General features: G+C 43.1%; 1 protein-coding gene across 5 annotated transcripts in view; it reads left to right on the top strand.

The window, feature by feature from the left end:
- LOC136872018 (uncharacterized) overlaps positions 1–27,719 on the top strand; it is an 811,539-nt gene that overhangs the window by 65,685 nt on the left and 718,135 nt on the right. The gene's annotated exons all lie outside the window — the stretch shown is intronic.

Here is a 27,719-nt window from a genome sequence, read left to right as displayed (position 1 = left end):
ATTAATCGGCCATTACCTTGTTGTTGACCGCTGCCGAAGAAAGAGGCGCTACCCGCCCCCTGCTATGTACTTAACACACTGAAAGATGGAACAGAAGTGGCGCAGAGACCCAAAAATCAGCAGTTTATATCCTCTCGCGGAAGGTTCTAGGCGTTAGGGGAATGAAAACACCCGCCCACAATAATTTTATTGGCTAGGGTACAGAAACATATCCAAGTTGGGGGAAAATACATCGGATTGGTCGGAAATTACTAAAAGAAATTCGGGATTGGATAAACCTAAAACAAGGGGAAAAAGAGGGGTATACAGCCAACTTAAACAATAACAGAAGGAAATTTAACAAGAAACAAACATTTGAAATAAAAATTTCTCCAACAAAATAGTTCTTTGACTCCGCACTAGGGTGCACTATTGTTGATCTTCAGTAGTGTCCTCTAGGAGAGAAAGATCACACTTCTTACTTCAAGCGAAACAAAAACACATCAAAAGTGACACAGTTCTAAAACTCCAAAATTTACAGGTAGTGACATCTTCTGAGAAAGTAGAGAATTAATAGCGTAGATAAAGTTCAGACTTCCTCCAGCAGAGGAGTTTCAACTGGCGCACATTTTAAATTAGCGGAGTGGAGGTGTACCGCCCGGTACAACCAGTACTCTGAGCTACTCAGCCCGGCAAAGATTTTATATTTTGGAGAGACAACGGTCGGTTAGCCTATACAATACACCCTCAGTTCGTACGCTAAACGGGTTTGGAAGAATTATTATTATCTAATTTCGGGTCCAACACTCAACTGAATCCCATATAATTGGAATTACCTAGCTCGATAACTGCAGTCGCTTAAGTGCGGCCAGTATCCAATAATCGGGAGATTATCCCAGTGTCGGCTGCTCTGAAATTGGTTTTCCGTGGTTCCCATTTTCACAGCAGGCAAACGCTGGGGCCGAACCTTGAATAAGACCACGGCTGCTTCCTTCCCAATTCTAGCCATTTCCTGTCCCATCGTCACCATAAGACTGTGTCGGTGCGACGTGAAGCAACTGAAAAAAAGAAATTAATTTCTTAAAACCCTATAAGTTCTTGTTTAACATCTCGGACAAAGAAGATCAACGTTCGCGTAAATGTTTAAGTTCGTAGGCGAAATGGTTTCGGAAGAATGAATATTGTGATTTTCAGAGTAAACCCCGATCTAAACCCCTTGGGGGAGAAATATCTTAAGTATTTGAAACCTGTATATATGTTCAGCCCTAAGACTGGTTGGATCCTCAACAGCTCTGCCGCCAGCTTTCATAGATGGCCTAGGCATCACTGAAGAGGCGTAATAAGGAAATGAGGAGTGAGGTAATTTCCCGTTGCTTTCCTCTTCGAGCCAGAAGTTGCTATTACATATCAGTCTTCCAAGCCTACTGAAATGCTTGCACCAACCGACCCTATGAGCAACATTTTCACACTATTCATAGCAGGGAATGGCTGCATAAGGATTGGCATTACTAGCATCGCTCATACCTCAGTCACTTTCATATTGTCAAAGCCAAGGATAAGACAGAGACAGATCAATGAAAGTAACAACATTGTTCTAGCCCATACCAGAAAACATAGTGCACTGTAAACACTAGGCCCTGCCAGCAAAGGCACATTTGAAACCTAGGATACGAAATTACAACTTCATGCGTCAAACTGTTTTGGAGGGGTCAATAATGGAGCTAAAGCCATTTAACCACTTAGGGGTGGAATGTTTTAAAACATTTCTTACTTCACACCTAGGATTTAAAATATACACAGCCATTTGTAGTTTTTTCCTCGTGCGTTAAACAGTTTCAGAGGAATGGATATTTTTGTTTTCGTATCTTAACCCTCGTTTAACACCTGGGTGTTTTTTTTAAAATCTTTACACCTAGGATATCACTTCATATTTTAACTTCGTATATGTTTGTCATCAGACCTCACCACTGCAGTCAAAACCCTTTAGGGGCGCATTATTTTAAGACCGCATCTTATTTAAAATATAAGACACATAGGAGCAACCATCAAGTGAAATTTCAACCTCTAAGCAAAATGGTTTCAGATAAATTATATTTTTGTCATCAGACCCCCCCCCCCTCAGTCCAAAACTCTTAGGGGGTATTGTTTTAATACCACTTTTATATAAGTTCTAAGTAATGGAGGAACAGCCATCATGTGAAATTTAATATTTATGATCTTTTTTTTTGTTCGTGGATTTACGTCGCACCGACACATATAAGTCTTATGGCGACAATGGGATAGGAAAGACATAGGAGTTGGAAGGAAGCGACAGTGGCCTTAATTAAAGTACAGTCATTTGCTTGGTGTAAAAATGGGAAACCACGGAAAACCATTTTCAGGGCTGCCGACAGTGGGATTCGAACCCACCATCTTCCGGATGCAAGCTCACAGCGTCGCGTCCCTAAATGCACGACCAACTCGCCCGGTATTTATGATCTCACCCTCCCGGTGAAATCCCCTTAGAGGTGTACTGTTTTAAGATCACTTATTATTTGTAATCTAAGACATAGATGGAACCATCATGTGGAGTTTCAACCTCAAATGTCCAACGGTTCCAGAGAAATTAATATTTTTGTTTTCTGGTATGAACCTCAATTTAAGCCTTAAGGGCAGAATTTTTAAAACAGTTGTCTTATTTAACGCCTAGTACATAAAGGAGCCATCATTGAGTGACATTTCAGCTTTGTCCGGAGAACGGTTTCGCAGGAATGAATATTTTGGTTTTCAGCATTTTAACCCCGTTTTATCCCCTTTGGGGTGGACTGTTTTGAGACCTTGCCTTAGCGAGCACCTCCACTGTAATAAAAATGTATCCCCAGAATATAATTTCTTTTTGTCCTGTAGTTTTTCCTGGGCGTTGATTGACAATCAGCCAGGACATTGCCTTTTATATGAATAGATAGATTATAGGACGTTACCGTCTTAGTTTTGTTCACAACTGAATCAAGAGTCTTACCTCTTAAAGAAGAATACGTACGATAAGTGACTGTGAAAGTTTCTTCAACGTTCTTCTGAGTGTACAATATCATCAAGGTCGTATTTGTCTTAAAGCGGTAGATAGCGTCTTAAACAGGGAGAGAGTCGTTGACAGCGAGTCTTAAGATATAGTGAAGATATGCGAACCATACTTCTAGTAAACCCTTGTGAACACAAAGTTCCTTACTAGAGTAATGTGGAATCTGATCGACTTCATGACTGAAATACTGAACTTCAACTGTTTTTGGCTATCACTGCCAAATTTAGTCCCCACCCCTCAGGCGGCCATAATAGTCTGTATGGTCTGTCAGCCTGGTTAGCCTATTCGTGTTGTGTTGGTGGAAGAGAAATCATCAGAATATTGGCCGCCAGGGTGGGAGAGTGGTGGTAGATCTATACAATTTATAATCACTAGATGGCGTGCCAAAAGTCTGGACTCAGTTCTAAACCTTTCCACAGTGTTCATATGGAGTGAGCGATGGTGATTCGTCCGTCGGATGGAAACGTTAAGCCTTAAGCAGACCCGTTAGTGTTAGTTGACAGTAGTAGGCTACCTATGTACCGACACCGGGTTTCACCCTCTCCTTACCTCATTATCATAATCAACTTACACCAAGACACGCAGGTCGCCCATGGGTGTCAGATAGAAAGACCTTCACCAGGCGAGTCCAACATGTCTTCGGACACTCAAATAAAAACAAAAACAAACGCCATGGAGCAACAGCCCTGAAGGGTCAAGGCCTACCAGGCGACCGCTGTTCAGTCCGAAGGCCTGCCGATTACGAGGTGTCATGTGGTCAGCACAACGAATCCCCTCGGCAGTTATTCTTGGCTTTCTAGACCGGGCTTCGGTCACTCACGACACCAAAATCCGTACGCCAAATAAATAACTGTCAAATTCTTATGGGCAATCATCGCGCAATGTTTTGAGAATATTGGCCAATCTGCTTTTGACTTATAGATTTTGAATATGGCGTGTGGCCCCTGAAGAGACCTGATGCAGGTCTTTCGAGTTGACGTCGTGTAGGCGATCTGCGCCTCTGTGAGGATGAGACCCTACTTGTAATGAATTCTAATGATGAAGACGGCACACACACTCAGCCCTCGAGCCATTGAAATTGACCAATGAGGGTTAATATCACCGACCCGGCCTGGAATCGAACCCGGGACTCCTGAACCAAAGGCCAGCACGCTAACCATTTATCCATGGAGCCAGACGTCCTATAGACGATTTTATTGTATTTTACCATGCAACACGGAAAATGTTCCTTGCGTCACAATGTTTATTTCTGTAGTTGAAATAAAATTAATAATTACTTCACGTTTTTTCTTTTGCGAAGAAAGAAATGCAGGAAGGACAAATGTATATTTTTTCTTCTTTACAAAATTTGGAGAAAGTAGTACCGTACATTCCATTTTTAAGGGGTACACAAATAGTAACTCACTTGATCAACAGCATGCACAACAACGTTGAATTCTTATGCAAACTAGAACATTTCCTGAAAGTATTCCCATTTCTAATCTTGGCCACTAATTTGTAGCTTTTTTTTTTTTTTTTTTTTTTGCTATTTGCTTTACGTCGCACTGACACAGATAGTTCTTATGGCAACGATGGGATAGGAAAGGCCTAGGAGTTGGAAGGAAGCGGCCGTGGCGTTAATTATGGTTCAGTCCCGGCATTTGCCTGGTGTGAAAATGGGAAACCACGGAAAACCATCTTCAAGGCTGCCGACAGTGGGACTCGAACCCACTATCTCCCGATTACTGGATACTGGCCGCACTTAAGCGACTGCAGCTATCGAGCTCGGTAATTTGTAGCTTTTATACGATCATTTATCTGTTCGTGTCTTTGTCGTTAGGCACTGTGAATGCGTGGCTCACTGTAATGAGCAACGAACTAGGCTAGCGAGTGATCTCTCACAGCTGACGGAGAGCCCTAGTATCGAGAATGGAGCAGTATCATCATTTTCAGAGTATGCCTTGTTCTTGCTCGTGACGTCATTCAGCCTTGGTAAGTACGCGCCTTCTCCGTGATACTCACCTTACCAGGCCAGTGAGAATGAACAATAACAGGAGGCAGGTTGCCCGGCTCTAACCTACACCCATAGCGATACATGTACGAGGGTCATCCATAAATTAAGTTTCCCTATTTAAAAAAACGAATACATGCTTTGATGTTCACAAAAGATGACGTTATTCATGGAAGGCTCCTGGAGATAGTAGAAGACATCTGTTAGATTACATAATAGTAAGACAGAGATACAGAAACCAAGTACTTACCAGTCACAGTTATCCTGAGGTTGATATAGACAGCGACCATATATTAGTTGCAGCGAAGTGCAGTATTAGATTCAGAAAACATAAAGTGTACGGTTCGAAGAAATGGTATTTGAATAACTTACACATTGCAGATTTGGCTTCAAAATTCAAAGAGAAAACTAATCAATTGAGCAGTGAAAGTACTGGGTGGGAACATGTAAAGAACAGCTTAATGACAGCCGCTTCAGAAATATTGGGTAAGAGAAAACTGGAACCAAAGACGCCTTGGATGACTCAAGAAATTTTAGATCTCACTGAACAGAGGAATAAAATGAGAAGCAGGGATTTTGAACAATATAGCTAGTTGCTTTACGTCGCAAAGACACAGATAGGTCTTATGGCAACGACGGGACAGGAAAGTCCTGGGAATAGTAAGGAAGTGGTCGTGGCCTCAATTAAGGTACAGCCTGGTGTGAAAATGGGAAACCACGTAAAACCATCTTCAGGGCTGCCGACAGTGGGGTTCGAACCCACTATCTCCCGGATGCGAGCTCACAGCTGTGCGTTCCTAACCGCACGGCCAACTCGCCCGGTGAACAATATAGAGACAGCTGGATGAATGAAATTGGCGAGGACATTGAAAAAGATTTAAAAGCAGGTAAATCTGATAAGGCATATTTTAAAATAAAATCATTGCAGAACAAGAAAATAACCAGAAGTAATGTGATTAAAAACAAAGCAGGGAGGATTATTTTTGAAAATGAGGAGGTAGGTGACTGCTGGAAGCAATATATTGAAGATCTATATGAAGCTCAGGAAATAGATAACATTCGGGATTATATAGAGGATGAGAGTCTGATTAAGCTAGAAAGGAAAGGCCCACCAATTACAAAAAGTGAGTTTACCATGGCTCTACACTTATTAAAGGATAAAAAAGCCGTAGGTGTTGATAACATTTCAGCAGAGCTCCTAAAGAACTGTGGAGACATCATGAAAGAGAGATTGTTTGATATCATTACAAACTGCTATGAAAAAACGAATGATACCACCTGATTTTATAAGAAGCCGGACAATAACATTCCCAAAGAAAGAAAATGCTAAGAACTATTCAGATTACAGAACAATAGCCATTCTATCCCATGCTTCTAACATCCTGCAGACAATACTTAAAGGTCGAATCAGCAGGAAAATTGAACAGAATTTAGATGACGACCAACATGGCTTCAGAGCAGGTAAGGGTACTAGAGAAGCAATTCTAGCTCTGCGTCAAATCGTGGAGTGAAGACTGGAAGTTAACAGGAAAACTTATGTAACTTTCGTGGATTTACAGAAAGCAGTCGACAAGGTTGACTGGAAGTTATTATTTCAAACTCTGAGAACGTTGGGTCTTGATTGGAAGGACAGATTTTTTGCTTTTTAACCTGTATAGAGCCCAAAGCACAGAAATAAACATCAAAGGAACGACGAGAATAGCAAGAATAAGAAGAGGAGTGCGGCAAGGCTGTCCCTTATCACCTTATCTCTTTAATATCTTCATAGAATTCGCTATTAGAACAGTAAAAGAAAAAAGAAAAGGGATACGTGTTAATGTTAAACAAAATCATAGTATTCGCTTTGCAGATGATATTGCACGGATAGCTGATTCAGAGCACAAAATGGCTAGGATGCTCGGTATACTAAACAACACGTTAGAGAAATTCAGGCTAAAAATAAACACAAAGAAAACGAAAATGATGACCATTCAAAAGAAGAAGACTGAATTGAAAACAAATATTAAATTAGGCTGTGAAGAAATAGATCAGGTTAAAGAATTTTGTTATCTGGGTGGTGTTATTACCAATGATAATCAGTGCCTGACAGAAGTCAAAAGGAGAATTGCTATGGCAAAACAAGTGTTTCAAAGTAGAAAATATCTATTGTTAAATAAGCACACAGGAATTGAAACCAGGAAAAAAATTGTCAAAACCTTTGTTTGGAGTGTGCTAATTTACGGTTGTGAGACCTGGACTTTGGGAAAACAAGAACAATCAGTACTAGAAGCTGCGGAAATGTGGTTCTGGAGAAGACTGACAGGGACGAGCTGGACAGAAAAAAGACTAATATCCAAATCTTGAATGACGTTGATGAGAAACGGACCCTAATTTATTCAGTAGAGCGGAGGAAAGCTACATTTTTGGATACGTCCTACATCATGACACCTTTCTCCAGAATGTCTTCGAAGGAAAGGTCCTAGGGAAGAAGTCGAGAGGAAGATCACGTCTCTCATTCCTTAGGAAAATCACTCAGCTGGGTTTTTCTTCCTATGTCACGATGGAAAGGACTGCTGAAGACCGTGGGATGTGGCTGCAGCGACAAGGCTTAGCCTTTAGATAATGGATTTAAAAAAAGACAACAAACCGGTAGTTAAACGAAAAACGTTATTGGCACCCTGTGCTGAGATGCTCCGAACTTACCTTGTGTACGCCTGGCACTTCATATTGCACTACCTTCTGCCGGCCTTGTTTTGCACTTACTGACCGCCATCTTGGACAATCAGCTGACTCTTCCGCTCCCCTGAGTCTCACAACTTCCAAAATGAACTTTATGATAATATAAATACTGCCTCCCGGCCTAACTCTTTAGGTTGAACGAGAGGCCGTTTCCCTCTGGATGTGCGACAGAGCTGGTTCTCTGCTCCCATCGACCGCTGGTGTTCTTCACGTGAGACGTAGAGATCACATTATGTAACGCATCGTATCATTCATCTTTCTCTAAATGTTGAGGGAGTTGGAAGAGTCACCAAGTTGCAGAGCACTAAATTCCATTCTGTGTTCTTGGGCTACGGATCTTTGAAGCACGCTTGGACATACACTTTTCAGTGCAATCGAACTACTCCAAGTCATAGTCGATCTTGTTGAATGGGATTTTTTTTTTTTTGCTAGGGGCTTTACGTCGCACCGACACAGATAGGTCTTTTGGCGACGATGGGATGGGAAAAGCCTAGGAGATGGAAGGAAGCGGCCGTGGCCTTAATTAAGGTACAGCCCCAGCATTTGCCTGGTGTGAAAATGGGAAACCACGGAAAACCATTTGAATGGGATTACTTGTTTACTTAAACATATATACTCTTTATTCCATTGTTCCATACATTGTAACTACATTGGCACTAGTTTTTGTACATCTAGCGATCTGGATCAACTATTTAAAATAAAGTGCATCACCCTTTGTAATCTACTCACACTGTATCTTTCCTTAATATCACTTGTGAAATTTGTCTCAAATTATCAGTCGAATGATGTGTTATTCTTTGTACCCCACAGGTCGGTAGTGTACACACATATACGTAGGTCGAGTCGTAAGTCATGGCAACTATTTTTTTCTCGCGAACAGGAGACAACACGGTAAATCTAAAATATGCATTTGGAAACGTATGGTATGTACTTGCGTATGATGCCACTAGATGGTGTATGTAAACAACAGTGTGGGTCTAAGCATGTCTCCAAGTTCAGTGTGTGAGTGAGAGCGTCACAAAATGGAACTCAACAAGCTAGAACAACGATCTATATTAAAATAGCAGTTCTCCGTGGCAGAAATGCACCCCAATGCCATGCAGAGCTGCGGAAAGCATTAGGTGTGCATGTCATGCCCTATAGAACAGTGGCGTAACAGCATTTCGGAGAGAGGTGTCACACGTTAGCGATACACATGCAGCGAATGGTATTCAGTGCCTGCCCTACCGCTGGCAACGCACAGTGGAAGCCTTGGGTGATTATTTCGAAGGTTGTAACCGGTGGAGGCATGTCCTTTGTACGTAGTCTTGTGTATTTGCTGCCTATACCATAATAAAACAATGTTTACCAATGGCCTCTGTTCTGTCACTTTCCTACGAGAATCTCCTGAAGTCAGAATTTGTCTTCATGCCTTATATTTCCAAATGCATATCATAGATTTTCCGCGTTGTCTCCTGTTCGCGAGAAAAAAATAGATACCGTGACTTATGATTCAACCCTCGTATATTTATTGAAGTAAAGGTTGTTAATACTATCCAAACTATTTTTTCCATTAATTGTATACATTGCTACTACCCTTTTACGTCCCGGATCCCTCTGTGCTTGTTTTCCACTGCGTACTCTGTTATAATAAGTCTTTCATTATTATTATTATTATTATCATTATTATTATTATTATTATTATTATTATTATTATTATTATTATTATTATTATTATTATTATTATTATTATTGAAAATGAAAACCTACAACCTGTTTTCCAGTCATTGACCGGGTCAGGGATGTAATGAATGAAGCATATATAGGCTGTTAGTACGATGGGGTCGCCACTCCCAAAGCGATATATTAATGACTGATAGATGCTACGAAATGAGAATGGAGAGTGTCGCTGGAGAAAAAGATGACAGGAAAAACCGGAGTACCCGGAGAAAAACCTGTCCCGCCTCCGCTTTGTCCAGCACAAATCTCACATGGAGTGATCGGGATTTGAACCACGGTATCCAGCGGTGAGAGGCCGACGCGCTGCCGTCTGAGCCACGGAGGCTATTATTATTATTATTATTATTATTATTATTATTATTATTATTATTATTATTATTATTATTATTATTATTATTATTATTATTAATTTTGATCTTCTGTCTGTTATCGAACTCAGACTTCGCCCAAAAGTACTGTAACAACCCGATACAGGAATATTGGTGCTATTTTTCGACATAATCACCACCAGAATAATTGAGACACTTCCTATATTGTGGGATCAACTTTTGTATGCCGGTGTCGTAGAAGCCTGCCGCCCGAGAATGTGACGTTCCGCTTCAGCTCTGCATCCGTGTGAAAATGCTGGCAGGAGGACAGGAATTTCTTGAGGTGGAATAAAATATGAAAATCACTGGGAGCAAGATCAGGACTGTACGGTGGATCAAACAGCTCCCAGCCGAACTCCTGCAGAACAGTTGCTGAGCGCCGAGCCGTATATGGGATAGATCAGCATAACACCTGCACTGAGCATTCCACGCCTTTTGTTTTGAATGGCCCATCGCAGTTTCCGTAGAAACTTTATCACAGACCGAACCTCGCTGGGCGCGGGAGAAAGAATACGAGCCACCATTTCGAGCCACTGCTGCTGCGCTACTGATACCAAGTGGGACTTGTCCGGCCGGTCCGGTATATGATTGCTACGTCATAAATCTATCGCGCATGCTCACATTTCCCGGTAGCTGCCTCTGTGGGTCCGTGGTAGAGTGTCGGCCTGCGGATCCCAAGATAGCGGGTTCAAACTCGGCAGAGGTGGTCGGATTTTTGAAGGGCGGAAAAAAGTCCATTCGACACTCCATGTCGTACGATGTCGGCATGTAAGAGATCTCTGGTGATACATTTGGTATTTACCCGACAAAATTAATTAAATCTCAGCCATAGACGCCCAAGAGAGATCCGGTTTACTCTAGGTCCGCTAGATGGCAGACAGAGTAAACCGGAACGTCGAAATTGACGAGCAGACAGCCAGATGGCGTCAAATCGAAATGTCTGCAAACGGTAGCTGAGGCCATACGATTATTATTATTATTACATTTCCCGGTTGATTTTCGCGGCACGTACGCCATCCAGAAGTTAAGTTATCCTATTCCTTTTCTTGTAAAATACATAACTGGGGAGCCGAACATATCCTCGGACACTCCCATTACTAAAAGTCATCCGGTAAGGAACCATATTTTACTGAATTCTCCTCGTTATTGCCTATCTCATTAAACTTTAGCCCGTCATTATACTATCTTCCATTGCGTCAAGCTGGTCGGTCCTATTTTGTGCTGTGCTGTAACCTTGGTCGCGGTTGAGATTTACAGCTCATTGTTCCAGTGATATGCTACACACACTATTTCGTAAGCGCGTGCTGCTCGAGTATTCCACAGCCAATGTGAGGAGTCCACATCATCTCCCTCATCCACCTGATATGAACTCGTGGAGGTGTGGACTGCTTTGTGATCTTTTGATTCAAGCGCACGTGCCCTCAAATTATTTACCTCAGCTTCATTACGAGCTTAACATCTGGGGAAAGAAATGTGCTGCTTCAGGGAAAGGGTTTGGGACATCACGGCCAATAAATCCAAATAGTTAATGTGCGGGAAGTCTTGTCTACAAACCTGTGGTCTCGAAACTAACGCGTGCTCCTGTAACGATTCGGGACAGGATTAAGAAGAAAGCGACCTTGATTTTTATATTAGATTTATCATCCCGTTATTTGCCTGCAGTTGAGTAATGAAACCACATGAAGCCATAACTGAGATGACTGAAAGTGCGACATATAACAGAGGTATGAAGGCTGATAACCAGCAGGTAAAACGTTTTAACGGGAACCTGAGACCGAAGGAGGACGCTAAGGTTGTTCCCCAATCCTACCTGTCCTACTACGGATGCCTGTGGTGAAGAAAGATGTCACCCAGACAAGCTAGGGCAGCCAAGGAGTCGACAAAAAAAAAAATTTCTTTTGGAATTGATCGTTTGCAATCCTCTAGGCCGGAGTTAGCTGTCACCCGCAGTGACAGTGTTGTGTCCCATTTGCGATCACAACAAAATTTGTCCCATTTGCGATCACAGCAAAATTTGTCCCATTTGTGATCACTGTAAAATTATCAGCAGCCTGTCAGGGTTTTCCAACGTCCATGCAGCAGGGGGCTGCTAATTAGGACACATTCCAGATAACCGCGTGATAGGGCTAGACTCAGGGTTTCTTCCAACCCGTCCCCTCGCTTTTGAACTTTTTTGAGGTAATACTACAGTTTTCAACGTACTTAGTCCAGCTATTCATGTGGCTTTTGTTGTTATCTGCGTGGAGTTCATTGGGACGAACAGTGATAAACCCTGTGCTTTATATAATAATGTATACTCTTACAGAAATTTACGGGAAAGTCAAGGTTTTTTTGCTATTTGTTTTACGTCGCACTGACACAGATAGGTCTTATGGCAACGATGGGACAGGAAAGGCCTAGGAATGGGAAGGAAGCGACCGTTGCCTTAAATAAGGTACATCCCCAGCATTTGCCTGGTGTGAAAATGTAAAACCACGGAAAACGATTTTCAGGGCTGCCGACAGTGGGGCTCGAACCCACTATCTCCCGGATGCGAGCTCACAGCTGCGCGCTCCTAACCGCACGGCCAACTCGCCCGGTAAAGTCAAGGGTGTTTGGTGACATGGATATATTTAAAACAGAAGAAATCCCAGATCCCAGTGTAAAGGAAGACCAGTGTGTCAAAAAGATACAGTGGCGAGAATGATCGATTATCAGTGTGTTCCTGACGAAGCGAACTTGCACGTAAACAAACTTATATTTCGAGCGAAAAAGTGATCCTGCGAAGAAAAGAGTGCAGCAGCTCATGTATTTGACGAAGAAATTCAGCCTTTACTAAACAGAGGTTACGAATTCGTTACAAGGACGCCGCAGTTCTAAAATTCTAAAAACACAAACCATGCTCAAGGAGGACAAAAAGAGCCAAGAAGTTTCGAGGAGGTTGTTCTTCGTAAGGAAATCCTAAAAATGTCTGACGAGGAGAATTTTCTCTTGGCCGATGATGGTGTAAAAGAACATGTTTTGTGTGTTGGGCGGAGGCAAAGGAAAGGCGATTTTGAGAAGAAAAAAGTCTCTCTTCGTAGACGGGACATTCAAAAGGTGCAGTAGTCAGTTTAATCAAATGAAAATGAAATGGCGTATGGCTTTTAGTGCCGGGAGTGTCCGAGGACAAATTCAGCTCGCCGAGTGCAGGTCTTTTGATTTGACCCTCGTAGGCGACCTGGGCGTCGTGATGAGGATGAAATGATGATGAAGACGACACAAACACCCAGCCCCCGTGCCAGCGAAATTAACCAATTATGGTTAAAATTCCCGACCCTGCCGGGAATCGAACCCGGGACCCCTGTGGCCAAAGGCCAGCACGCTAACCATTTAGCCATGATACATGTCGACTTTGGAAGTACAGAAGATTAAAAAAAAAACGTTGCACCAGTCGTCTTTGCTCTTCTTCCTGACAGAAAGATATTTGCAAATGCTACGATTGCTTGATTGAGAATTACCTGATTGGCAGCCTGAGACGGTATATACTGATTTTTGAAACGTCGGCTATCTCAGCCTTAAAGGAGGTATTTTCCTCAGTTAATATCGGCGGGTGTTTTTCATTTTTTTCATTTCACGCAATGTCTCTGGAGAAAGGTTCAGGATATTGACATGACTACAGTGAAAATGAAAATGAAAATGAAGGCGTCGGTCTGTGCTGCCCTTGCTCTTCTCAAGCCTGGTACCGAGCTCGATAGCTGCAGTCGCTTAAGTGCGGCCAGTATCCAGTATTCGGGAGATAGTGGGTTCGAACCCCACTGTCGGCAGTCTTGAAGATGGTTTTCCGTGGTTTTCCATTTTCACACCAGGCAAATGCTGGGGCTGTACCTTAATTAAGGCCGCGGCCGCTTCCTTCCTACTCCTAGCCCTTCCCTGTCCCATCGTCGCCGTAAGACCTATCTGTGTCGGTGCGACGTAAAACAAGTTGTGTTCTCAAGCCTGAAAAATGTTGAAGAATATATCGACAGGCAAGCACCAGAAGAAGAAAAACTCGTTTAATTCCACGACTACTTAGTGTACCAAGGGCTACAAAATGCTGAAGTGCCACCTGAATTATGGAACTGCTACCGGCGACGTCATAGGACGAATAATTCAGTAGAATGATGTAAGCATAAACTGAACAGTCGGATTGGAACACCACACCCCAGGGTGAACGACCGCATCAAGTACAGTACTTAAAATCTGAAGCTGATAAATCTGATCATAAGATTCTGAGGACGGACTTCAATTTAGGAGTGTAAAGCAAAAAGCTGAATACGGTGTTGGATGGAAGAATAGCAAGGATTACTGGAAGGTACGAAGAAGATTATAATGTTGGAAAGTTTCCTACGACGATGTCCTACGTTCTGAAACTTGACTAATGCCGAAAGGGCAACAAGGTCTTCAACTGAAGACCGAGCATGGTTATCCATTCGGGTTCATGGCGTCCGTGGATCACTTGACTCGCGTTCTTGAAACTGGTGCGAGGTGACAAGACAGACTCACCTCAAAACAGTTAAGGTGCCTATTTACGAAGAAGGCACGCAGTTCTGGCCGGCGCTAACAATGGACCTTTTTGCACTTTTTCTTTCTTTCTTTCTTTCTTTCTTTCTTTCTTTCTTTCTTTCTTTCTTTCTTTTTTCTTTCTTTCTTTTCCAACGTTTTTCTCACACCTGTGGGGTCGCGGGTGCGAACTGTGTCCCACATGTGGATTTGGCCCTGTTTTACGGCCAGATGCCCTTCCTGACACCAACCCTATATGGAGGGATGTAATCACTATTGCGTGTTTCTATGGTGGTTGGTAGTGTGGTGTGTTGTATGAATATAAAAAGGAAAGTGTTGGGACAAACATAAACACCCAGTCCGCAGACCAGAAGGATTAATCAGAGGCGATTAAAATCCCCGACCCGGCCGGGAATCGAACCCGGGACCATCTGAACCGAAGGCCTCAACGCTGACAATTCAGCCAATGAGTCGGGCAAGGACCTTTTCGCACTATCATTATAGAATTATTATTTCTTGAACTTATTTTAATCTAAACAATTTCTTAATATCAAGTTTTGGAATTTTGTACATCTCATCCGAGCATACAGACAAAATTATAATTTTATTTATAAATATGACAGTAAGTCCGCCTCTGTAGTGTAGTAGTTAGCGTGATTAGCTGCCACCCCCGGAGGTTCGGGTTCGATTCCCGGCTCTGCCACGAAATTTGAAAAGTGGTACGAGGGCTGGAACGGGGTCCACTCAGCCTCGGGAGGTCAACTGAGTAGAGGTGGGTTCGATTCCCACCTCAGCCATCCTGGAAGTGGTTTTCCGTGGTTTCCCACTTCTCCTCCAGGCAAATGCTGGGATGGTACCTAACTTCAGGCCACGGCCGCTTCCTTCCCTCTTCCTTGCCTGTCCCATCCAATCTTCCCATCCCTCCACAAGGCCCCTGTTCAGCATAGCAGGCGAGGCCGCCTGGGCTAGGTACTGGTCATTCTCCCCAGTTGTATCCCTGACTCAAAGTCTGAAGCTCCAGGACACTGCCCTTGAGGCGGTAGAGGTGGGATCCCTCGCTGAGTCCGAGGGAAGAACCTACCCTGGAGTGTAAACAGATTACGAACGAACGAACGAACGAACGATATATGAAAGTATGCTTAGTGGCCGCGAGTGATAAAGAGCTGTGGCTATTGAGCCATGCTCTGCATTCGGGAGACGCGTGGGTTCGAACACCACCGTCGGCTGTCCTGAGAATGGTTTTCTGTGTTTTCATATTTTCACCTCCAGGCAAATGCCGGGACAGTTCCTATTGATAAACCACAGGAAATTTCACTCACCATAGTACATTTCAACTTCATTAGTTCGTCATCTGAGGTTGGTATCAGGAAGGGCATCCGGTCGTAGAAATATGCCGTATAAATTCATCTCGTCCCAGATCCCGTGTCAAGAAACGGGACTAAGAGGTAGACATACAGTAAGTAGGCTGATTATATTTTGAGCAGCTGTTTACTTAACGTATCAGTGTGAATATTTGAACAGTTTTGAACATTATTTAAGGGTTCATTTATTAGTGTCTCCTGTTGTACAAAGGGGAAAAGATTGTGTAAGTTTACTGCTAAGTTGGAGATGAGGGCAGCACTGTCGAGGAAGCAAAGCAAAAGTCTTTGTTTAGAATTTGAAAAGTGTAAAATGTAATGGTCATAATACGCCCTTATTTTGCTCTGCTTTTTAACTCATTTGACCACCTTTCCACCCAAAACCACATGGTAACCCTAAATAAAAGGTACATTTTTTTTTTTTACTAGGGGCTTTACGTCGCACCGACACAGATAGGTCTTATGGCGACGATGGGATAGGAAAGGCCTAGGAGTTGGAAGGAAGCGGCCGTGGCCTTAATTAAGGTACAGCCCCAGCATTTGCCTGGTATGAAAATGGGAAACCACGGAAAACCATCTTCAGGGCTGCCGATAGTGGGATTCGAACCTACTATCTCCCGGACGCAAGCTCACAGCCGCGCGCCTCTACGCGCACGGCCAACTCGCCCGGTAAAAGGTACATTTGAATCCTGTTTTGTCTTTGTTTGTCTGCCCCCATATTAACGCATCGGACTCATGCGATAAACATAATTTAACGAGTTTCAACATCAGAAACCTAGCACGTTGTTTTTACCAGTTACTTGAGGCCTTTCTCCCTGCACCAGTCCTACAGTCTTGCTTGTACAGCCGGCCAAGCAGGTTGTCTGGCCGGGCCCTGCTAACTTGACGAGGACGGTAGTGTGAGTGTTTGTTCATTTGAAGTTGCAGTTATTGAACAAGTACAGTTAGGAAACATGGCATCCAAAATTACACGGCAAAACACCCTGAAAGTTGTGTTTGGCAAGGAGCAACAAAGACCAACAGCCCACGAAATTCACCAGTGGATAGAAGACGTTCTAAAGGTATGTGATGATGAACTACAAACAATTCAACTAGTTGGAAAACAGAATGCAGCCTATCTCAAATTTAATAATGACAGAAGCTACCAGAAGTACTTACATTCCTTTAGAGGTACAAATTCTCTTACATTAATGAATGGCGATTCAGTAACAGTTACAATCATGCCCGGTGAAATAGAACTTATCACTGTACGCTTAATGAATATACCGCCGGAAGTACCAAACGAGCGGGTACAGTACGTATTGCAGAATTATGGCAAGGTACAACAGATAGAAAACGAGAAGTGGTCAAACAGATACCGCTATCAAGTCGATACAGGAATAAGGGTAGTTCAGGTGTCAATTGAAAAGCCTATTCCTTCAACCCTCAATGTAGCGGGTTATGAGGCATATGTAACCTATCCCGGACAGGAGCAACATTGTTTTTCATGTGGAAGTTGTTCTCATATTCGGACTAATTGTCCCACTAGATTTACTAACAGCAAACCATCGACGGCATCTAGATCACGCTTCACATTGAGCGATCTATTCAAACCTCCCTCATTTGACAGTGCGCGGTCAGATAGAGAACCCGCTCTCACGGATGTAAACAAACCAACGTCCGTGCAGAGCAGGGTAGCGAACGGTGCAGTGGAAAGTAGCACAGATAGCAACGTCAACCCTACAACACCTGGCTCAAGTCATGACAATAAGTTAGAACATATGGACATAGTAAACACACTAGTGTTAACAGCCGATTCACAGGATATAGCTAACGCACCTGCAGGGGACCAATTTCCATTACCTTCAAATGACAGTACAGACTCAGATACCGTATCAGTAGAAGAAACATTAGATATCAGGGATATACACGTATCAGATAAAAGAACCATAGAAGAAAATAACGCGATCACAAACACGCTGAGACAGGAAGACCAACAACTTGATACAATGCCCATCACTCTTCAACCTTTGACAAGGTCTGAAACTGAGCGCCAGCGCCCTCCGGAAAGTACATTATCTTTGTCTGATATGGATAGGTCTGTGATCACTGAACAGCATCCTCCCACTCTCGGATCGTGGAACAGTCAGATGGACCTGGAGGAGGAAGTATTGCGGAGTGAGGACCCAGTAGCAGAAATATCGCTTGATGTAACAAAATGTAACCCCGGTCAGCAAAAAGTAAGCAAGTTAGCTAGTAAACAACGAAACCATCCGTATAAGACAGGAACGAGTAAGCAAGGATTACCTCCCCCGACTACGAAGAAATAGTTTGACAGAATATCAATATGTGGACTGCATTCTATTTTTCTCTCTGTTGTAGTGTCATGACCCTCACACTAACAGTGGGGACAGTCAACTTCAACAATAATTCATCCCCAACTAAAATGCATGCTCTGCTGAAATTTCTACAGTGTCATGATATAGATCTTGTAATGCTACAGGAGGTCTCCATCAATGATTTTTCTTCGGTATTAAACTATAATGCCTATGTAAATACTGGTAGTGATAACCTAGGTACTGCTATCCTTACTAAGTCAGGTATTGAACTGCAATCCATAGAGAAGCTTCCCTCTGGTCGTGGAATGAGTGGCAGATTTCAAGATTACCTGTTTTACAATGTTTATGCACCATCTGGGAGTAATAAACGCCAGGAAAGGAACGAATTCTTCCAGTCGGACTTAACATATTTACTTCGCTCCTTGCCTACGCATTATGTGATGGGGGGTGATTTTAACTGTGTACTGCGTGCAGTAGATTGTACAGGTCCCTTTAAGCCGAGCAGCAGCTTACAGACTTTAGTTACAAATCTCCAAATGTGTGATCCTTGGGTGCTAAAACATAATACCCCAGGATTTACTTTCTTTTCTTCAAATTCAGCAGCAAGACTGGATCGATTTTATGTTCCTCAAAATTTAGCTAATGACATAAGTCGTGTAGAAGTAGTACCAGTCACATTTTCTGATCATGAAGCTGTTATCCTACGTATAAGATTAAATATAAATTTTATACCTAGAGGACGCTCTTACTGGAAGATGAATGTAACCTGTCTTCAAAATTCTAGTATCCTTGAAGAGCTGAAATTGCTTTGGTCAGAATGGAGTAAAAGAAAGATTAGATATCAAGATTGTGCTGATTGGTGGGATCGGTATGTAAAGCCGCAAATAAAGTATTTCTTTAAGCGAAAATCTTACGAACTTTATCAAGACGAAGAACGTCTAATAAACCTTTATTTTAGGTGTATTTATGACTTACAAGAAAACTACCAGCCATCACCAGAGAGAAGAAGTAAAATCAGCCGTTATAAAGCAAAAATACTTTCTATATATCACAAACGACTGCAGGGACTCAAAATACGCAGTCGGGTCAACGAACCAATCGAAAATGAACGGATCAATCTTTATCATTTAATGAAGGACTTCAAGCGCCGCAGATCATCTCTCATATTGAAAGTTCAGGACCCAGAAGGACAAGAGTACATAACACAACCGACTATAAGTAAGGCTTTCGATTCCTTTTATCGACAACTGTTTGATGCCGAGCCCACCCACGACAATGAAATTAATTTTTTTGCTGACTGTAAGCCTCCACCGCTCAGAGAAGAGGATAACTCAAGCCTTGAAGGACCCATAACCAAGGAAGAGGTTTTAAAAGCGATACGACAAGGGAAGAGCTCAAGAACGCCTGGGATTGATGGAATACCTCAGGAATTTTACTCTACCTGCTGGCCGATAATTGGAGAAGACCTCACCTGCGTCCTGAACACTGTGTTACAGAGGAAACAACTCTGTGAATCACATCGTCGAGGGATTGTTATACTGATAAAGAAGTTCTCTACAGCTATCACTGTCAATGACTATCGCCCAATTACCCTCCTTACTTACGACTACAAAATATTAGCCAGAATTCTCGTCAACAGATTACGACCATTATTATCCTCCATCATTCACCCTGCACAACACTGTGGAGTGCCTGGACGAACAATTTTTGATCTTACCTGTTCGCTGCGTGATTACGTGGCGTCCACGGAACGCACTCATTCACAGAGCTTACTAGTGTCCTTAGACTACCAGCGTGCTTTTGACAGTGTGAATCATCAGTATCTGCTAAACTGCTTAAAGTGGCATGGTCTTAGTCCCACATTTATCTCTTACATTCAGTGCCTATACACAAACGTATCTGCGATTTTGCAAATTAATGGCTTTCACACTAAAACCATTCCCATTAAGAGGTCAGTAAAACAAGGATGTCCGGCTTCGATGGTGCTGTTTACCTTGGCCATAAATCCTCTCATTTGCAAGCTGCATAAAGAAATAGGAGGAATAACACAAGGAAGTGCAAAGCTCGCGGTAGCTGCTTACGCGGATGACGTCAGTGTAATATTATCATCGGATAACGATATACTCCACATGCGAAATGCTCTCGCACAGTTCAGTGCAGTATCTGGGTTGTCTATTAACTATCGTAAATCGAAAGTGATTCCGCTAGGAGACTGGGCATCATTACCTCAACTCCCACCGCTACAAACGGTAGAATCACACAAGATACTTGGAATACATTACACTCGAAAGACCAGTGACATGAATCAACAAAACTGGGGACCTGTTGTCAACAAGATAAAAGTCTATGCAAAAGAACTCTACTGCCGAGACCTCTCTCTAATCCAAAGGATCTGGACTGTCCACACATACCTTCTATCTCAATGCTGGTATCTTGCACAAGTACTACCACTGCCTGCAACGTTTGCTAGACAGATAATATGTGCTAGTTCCTGGTACATATGGCGTGGCAATATCTTCCGAGTACCGATAACTACCTTGTGTCTTCCACCAACAGCTGGTGGACTTGGGTTGGTAAACGTCATCATTAAATGTCAAGCCCTCTTCTTGAGTCGTGGAAGAAAAATAGAAATGAACCAACGGAGCTTCTCATCTGCTTGGCTGAAACACTGGTCTACTGTGACGGACTTGCGCAATCCACCTGATCTTCGGATTGTCCCGTCTGCCCTGAAGTATCTCCGAATTTATTTGCAAGAATGGTGCTATTTGACGGAAGCCAAGTTCGTATCAGAAGTACAATTAACACGTCGGGTTTATACTGATTTATTTCGTCTAACACCTACACCACTTATGCGTTTATTTCAACAAGTGCCTTCAAACACCGACTTTAAACAACTTTGGAAAAACATTAGTGCCCCTCATCTCCCTGCTAAAGTGCGATCTACATGGTATATGGTAGTCCATGACATTGTACCCACAAAAGAACGGCTATATCGAATACGAATGACTGATTCGGACTCCTGCTCATATTGTACTCAACATGACTCAATACTTCACAGACTGACCACTTGTATGAGGGTCAGACCGGTGTATATGCAAGCCAAAGTGTTTCTTCACCAACTGAACTTCACAATCAATACAGATGACCAATTCATAAGACCAGATTACCTCCTTACCCCAAGGACAAAGCACAATTCTTCACTATGGATAATTGGACACACTATCCATTTTATAATGACTACTGATGGACAGCTGGACAAGGAACTTTACGGTGCATACCTGAAGCGAACAAGATGGAAGTTTGTTGCTCCCCGAGTCAACGACGTGTGTGGACATTATCTAAGTGATTTGTGATAAGTAGTACTTTGTTGTTGACGTCTTTGTTGGTTTTGTTACAGGAATTACGAAAGTGCCACAGGAATTTCGGATACATTACGGACTCTCAAACCTCAACAGAGAGAAATTTGAACACAGTACAGTAATGTCTTTATCTAGAATACTCTGTGAAACTAGTTTGTATCACTTCTTAGGTGTGTCTAACATGTAACACGTAAACAGCATTTTTAAAAAGACAATCCAGTCCGTACCAGAATTACAGTATTTCTTTGAAGATGTAACATTAAAAAATCTGTAATTTACTTGATCAATAAATCTATTAAAAAAAAAAAAAAGTCCTTCAGTAGGGAATTCCCTCACAGTAACCAGAGTTGTTTGTAAGTCATTATGTTCTCACTGATAAGAGTGATCGCAAATGGGGCAATGCTTAACTCGTCAAAAATAAATTAGTCTAGCATTCTACCTGAGTGATCGCAAATGGGACAACACCGACCGGAGTTGAGGATTGGCCATTGCCACTCAGAGCTGGTGGTCAAGTGGCATCTGAAGCTGGTTTCAGGAGGGAGGTAACCTCTGCATGCGGTGAGTTGATTAGGGGCGCTACCAGAGCCAATGCAGTCGCTCGTCGTAGAGCAGCAACAATGGACGTGGCCATTTGAGGGATGGGTTACCCCGCCGTAGATAGAAGTTCCAGGTTTGTGCAAAGATGAGTGGATAATAACGGTAGTTAGCTGAAGTTCCACTGCCAGTTAGTTCAGCGGAGCCAAGGAGTATTGCTTTCAGTAATTAAGCAACACGGGGGTATCAAATGGTTAGATGGTGATCGTTTTGACGTGTCCGCTGATTGACAAGGCTGGAGGCTGAACGCAACTGGCATATGATACAGGGAGTAGAATTTAAGACTCCGTACTTTTGGTCACCGGCCGCGGGTATCCCCAAGCGAGCACCATATGGTTTAGGTCAAGCTTGGCAGCTGACAAAACAGTTTGCTAGTAGCTATTGGAGTTTTAGGACCGCTTCACACTAGGCGACTGAAATCGACGACCAGCCGGCCATGCTTGTGAAACGTTCTTTTAAATGGAGCCCTTCACACTGGGCTACTCAGTAATCGAGCTACAGAAAGAAGCCTGGCGACATGGAATTCACCTGAGCTGCTCTGTAGCCGATTCCTGTCACCTAGTGTGAAGCGGCCCTTAAGGCGTGTTGTGATGTCATCATCGCAATGAATAACTACAGCGCAGAGAAAGTATTTGGTCTAGTGTTATTTGCACAAGAAGAAGAAATCAGTTAACAGGTGCCTTCGAAATCTCCGTAAATAGTTTCCCGGTTCTACAGTACCATCAAAACGTTACGTGCAACAACTCATTCACAAGTGGTTTGGTAATGGTTCCGTAACTTTCTTTCTTAATCTGCTTACCCTCCAGGGTTGGTTTTTCCCTCGGACTCAGCGAAGTATCCCACCTCTACCGCCTCAAGGGCAGTTTCCTGGAGCGTGAGACTTTGGGTGAACTCCAGTGAAAATATTAACCCCCCCATTAAAGATTATGGCACGAAGCAACGCATCGGATTCTAGACGTATTCTTCACCACGTGTGTTTAGGTTGCTATTGAAAGTAGAAGAAGTCGTCTCAGAACAATTGCGATCAGAGCAAAATTTATGGGGGAATGTATTTTTCGCTTGTTTGGACAGCACAGACTCTATTGCTGTCGGACTTACAGATTTTGGATGCAGCAGTGATCACAGATATGACTTTGCGGGAAAATTATTCATTACATTAAGACGGACTGAGTGGCTCAGGCGGTTGAGGCGATGGCCTTCTGACCCCAGTTTGGGAGGTTTGAACCTAGCTCAGTCCCCTGGTATACGTCAGTGTGATGTCGGTAGATTTACTCGCACATAAAAATAACTCCCCGAACAAAATTCCGTAAAAGTAGTTAATGAGAAGTAAAATCAAATAAAGTTATTATTATTATTATTATTATTATTATTATTATTATTATTAGTAGTAGTAGTAGTAGTAGTAGTAGTAGTGGTAGTAGTAGTATTAAGTGTCCCTTCTTCCGTTATTAAGGAATAATAAGGAAAAGTTGTCCAAATCAACGAAATCCTATCCAAAATTTCTCCAAGGTTTCGGACACCTAACGTCTTCGTGGGTGAGCTAAAACTTTGTATATGTCTTAGATAATGTGAAATACTATTTTGTAAGTCATTTCAGAACTAGAGATGTTCAAATATTTTCAGAGGATAACAATAAGCCACTAAATTAGTGTGTTAACCGGCTTCCTCTATTCACATCTTCCTGAAATGTACATACGTGGCACATGAAAGAAAATAATTCAAAGGTCATTCTTTCAAATGACCGGGCAAGTTGGCCTTGTGGTGAGGGGCGCGCAGCTGTGAGCTTGCATCCGGGTTCGAACCCTACTGTTGGCAGCCCTGAAGATAGTTATCCATGATTTCCCATTTTTCTCGCCAGGCAAATGCTGGGACTGTCCCTTAATTAATGCCACGGCCACTTCCTTCCCATTCCTAAGCCTTTCCCATTCCATCGTCGCCACAAGACCAATGGACTTCGTTACGCTGACCATGTCACACCGTCTTACACGCGGCTCGGGTGGCTTCGCCTGCAAGAACGACGCGCACTTCATACTCTTTGCTTCTTCCATACTATTCTTAAAAGTTCTCAACCAGCCTATCTCCGTGATCGAATGAAGCTCCTCTCCACAGACCATAACAAAAATACCCGATCCTGCAGCACCATGTGTTTATCCCTTCCTGTACACAGAACAGCAATCTACACGAAATCATTCACCGTTACCGCAGCCCGACAATGGAATCTCTTACCAGTGGACGTCAGAAGCATGTCCAGCAGCTTAGCTTTTAAACATGCCTGTGTCGAAATACACTGACTGACAGAGCAAATGCAACACCAAGAAGGAGTGGTTCGAAAGGGATGAAAGTTGGGGAAAAAAACAGAGACGGCACGGACGAATAATTGATGTTTATTTCAAACCGATATGCAGGTTACACAATGCGCACGGCATCGACTCAGTAGGATGTAGGACCACCGCGAGCGGCGATGCACGCAGAAACACGTCGAGGTACAGAGTCAATAAGAGTGCGGATGGTGTCCTGAGGGATGGTTCTCCATTCTCTGTCAACCATTTGCCACAGTTGGTCGTCCGTACGAGGCTGGGGCAGAGTTTGCAAACGGCGTCCAATGAGATCCCACACGTGTTCGATTGGTGAGAGATCCGGAGAGTACGCTGGCCACGGAAGCATCTGTACACCTCGTAGAGCCTGTTGGGAGATGCGAGCAGTGTGTGGGCGGGCATTATCCTGCTGAAACAGAGCATTGGGCAGCCCCTGAAGGTACGGGAGTGCCACCGGCCGCAGCACATGCTGCACGTAGCGGTGGGCATTTAACGTGCCTTGAATACGCACTAGAGGTGACGTGGAATCATACGCAATAGCACCCCAAACCATGATGCCGCGTTGTCTAGCGGTAGGGCGCTCCACAGTTACTGCCGGATTTGACCTTTCTCCACGCCGACGCCACACGCGTCTGCGGTGACTATCACTGACAGAACAGAAGCGTGACTCATCGGAGAACACGACGTTCCGCTATTCCCTCATCCAAGTCGCTCTAGCCCGGCACCATGCCAGGCGTGCACGTCTATGCTGTGGAGTCAATGGTAGTCTTCTGAGCGGACGCCGGGAGTGCAGGCCTCCTTCAACCAATCGACGGGAAATTGTTCTGGTCGATATTGGAACAGCCAGGGTGTCTTGCACATGCTGAAGAATGGCGGTTGACGTGGCGTGCGGGGCTGCCACCGCTTGGCGGCGGATGCGCCGATCCTCGCGTGCTGACGTCACTCGGGCTGCGCCTGGACCCCTCGCACGTGCCACATGTCCCTGCGCCAACCATCTTCGCCGCAGGCGCTGCACCGTGGACACATCCCTATGGGTATCGGCTGCGATTTGACGAAGCGACCAACCTGCCCTTCTCAGCCCGATCACCATACCCCTCGTAAAGTCGTCTGTCTGCTGGAAATGCCTCCGTTGACGGCGGCCTGGCATTCTTAGCTATACACGTGTCCTGTGGCACACGACAACACGTTCTACAATGACTGTCGGCTGAGAAATCACGGCACGAAGTGGGCCATTCGCCAACGCCGTGTCCCATTTATCGTTCGCTACGTGCGCAGCACAGCGGCGCATTTCACATCATGAGCATACTTCAGTGACGTCAGTCTACCCTGCAATTGGGATAAAGTTCTGACCACTCCTTCTTGGTGTTGCATTTGCTCTGTCAGTCAGTGTACTAGGTAAACATGCATGAATCATCAAATTATGACCTGAAAACACCTACTCCTACCGCCTCTTCATCATCATTTCCCTCTTCTTTTCACAGGTATTCTTCTTCTTCCTCTTCTTCTACTTCTTACTAATCCTTCTGTTCACCTCGCAACTGAAGGCGATATTTCGGTGTACTGTAGAAATGTATATATTTTCTATACTTTTCTTAAGTAGTTGTTATAGTAATTATTCATAATGATATTCTTAGTACTCATTATTCATAGTTATATTCTTAGTACTCATTATTCATAGTTATATTCTTAGTACTCATTATTCATAATTATATTCTTAGTACTCATTATTCATAATTACTGTATATTCTGCACTTTACGTACGATTTATATTATATAGATGATATGATCTTTTTTTTTAAAGTGTGGTTAATTTTGTTAATGGTATTACTGTTACTATTGTCCATATTATCATATTATTGTCATCAGTAGTTATTATTAAGTGTTCTAGGTTAACACTGGTTAAGTGTAAGAAAGGAAGTACATCCCTAACTTTGCCAGGATAAATAAAACATATTACTTACTTACTTACTATCTGTGTCGGTGCGACGTAAAGCAAATTTTTAAAAAAATCTTTCAAATGGAAGTCTTACAGTCTTCTTTCGTGTACAATTTGTGCATTGCTGCGCCCGCTTACTGTATTAACGCGAGCAGCGTGGTGCAGCCTTAGCTACACTAGAGTAGAACGCAGCCCGGAAGGCGGTTTCGTTGCGCAGAGAGAGATAGAAGTATGAGGTGCGGTGATGCCAATGTGGCTACTCATAACAGCATGTATGTGTAAACATTTTTTCATCCAGTTATATCTTTAATTCCAAAGCGATGACCTATAATTTTTGGGGCTTAAAAGTTTCCTGAAAATGCAAATTAATTTTTAACATCAAACCTCAAGAAAGTGTTGAGGGTAATTTTCGAGATATTAAAGAAGTTAAATGGAAGTTGAGATAAATGAAGGCGAAGTGCAGAGAGCATAATAGCATGAATGTGTAAACATTTTTTCATCCAATTTTGAATTCCAAAGCGACGACCTATATTTTTCGTGGGCTTAAACGTTTTCTAAAAGTCCAAATTAATTTTTAACATCAAACCCCGCGAAAGTGTTGAGGAAAATTTTCGAGATATTAAGGAAGGTAAATATAAGGTGAGAGAAATTAAAGGCGAAGGGCAGAGAGCATAACAACATGAATGTGTAAAGATATTTTCATCCAGTTATATCTTGAATTCCAAAGCGATGACCTATATGTTTTGTGGGCTTAAAAGTTTCGTGAAAGTCCAAATTAATTTTTAACATCAAACCCCGCGAAAGTGTTGAGGAAAATTTTCGAGATATTAAGGAAGGTAAATGGATGGTCCAGTTTCAATGCCGTAGGATATTCGCCATTTTTATACATATCAAATATTGTTGTACGCAGAACATTTTTATTGAAATCATCGAGGACCGTCACTGGCTTCTTCCTCTAAGGGTTCTTCTCTGGCGACCTGAACACCGCATTATTTTTATTTCCGAAGCTTGTTTTATCCTCTATACTGTTTGCAGACCGATACCACACGCGAGTGCTGTCTTCTTTTGAGGCGTGGCAACATGGCGTTCCTCACCTTCTCCGCCTATGAACGCCTGCTGCTGCATGCTTACCAAATACAAATACACTTTAAATACCATTTCCCTCGCCTGTCGACGGAATACTTGTCTTTTTGCTCTTTCTGGATCTATCGTACACATGCAAATAGTTCCCTAAATTCGTTGATTATGATATTTACAAATAAAACTCTAAACATTCACTCGTGACCCGCACAAACAGGCACCTCTTACTGAAATGATTCTATTGGCTCAGCGGAAAACACGTCATACTACAAAGCGCGCGAATGTTACTGCGCAACCCTCTTCAAACCGCCTTCCGGACTGCGTTCTACTCTAGCGCAGTCTGCCGCCACGGCCTCTTAATTAGAGAGAGCACTCACTTCCTCTTTCCATATGCTAGGTTATCCTCCTGTGGGTGGGGGCAATAGAA

Source organism: Anabrus simplex, chromosome 4, assembly GCF_040414725.1.
Source record: "Anabrus simplex isolate iqAnaSimp1 chromosome 4, ASM4041472v1, whole genome shotgun sequence".
Lineage (NCBI taxonomy): Eukaryota > Metazoa > Arthropoda > Insecta > Orthoptera > Tettigoniidae > Anabrus > Anabrus simplex.
The sequence above is the reverse complement of the archived record's forward strand: the minus strand, read 5'-3'. Positions and strand labels throughout refer to the sequence as shown.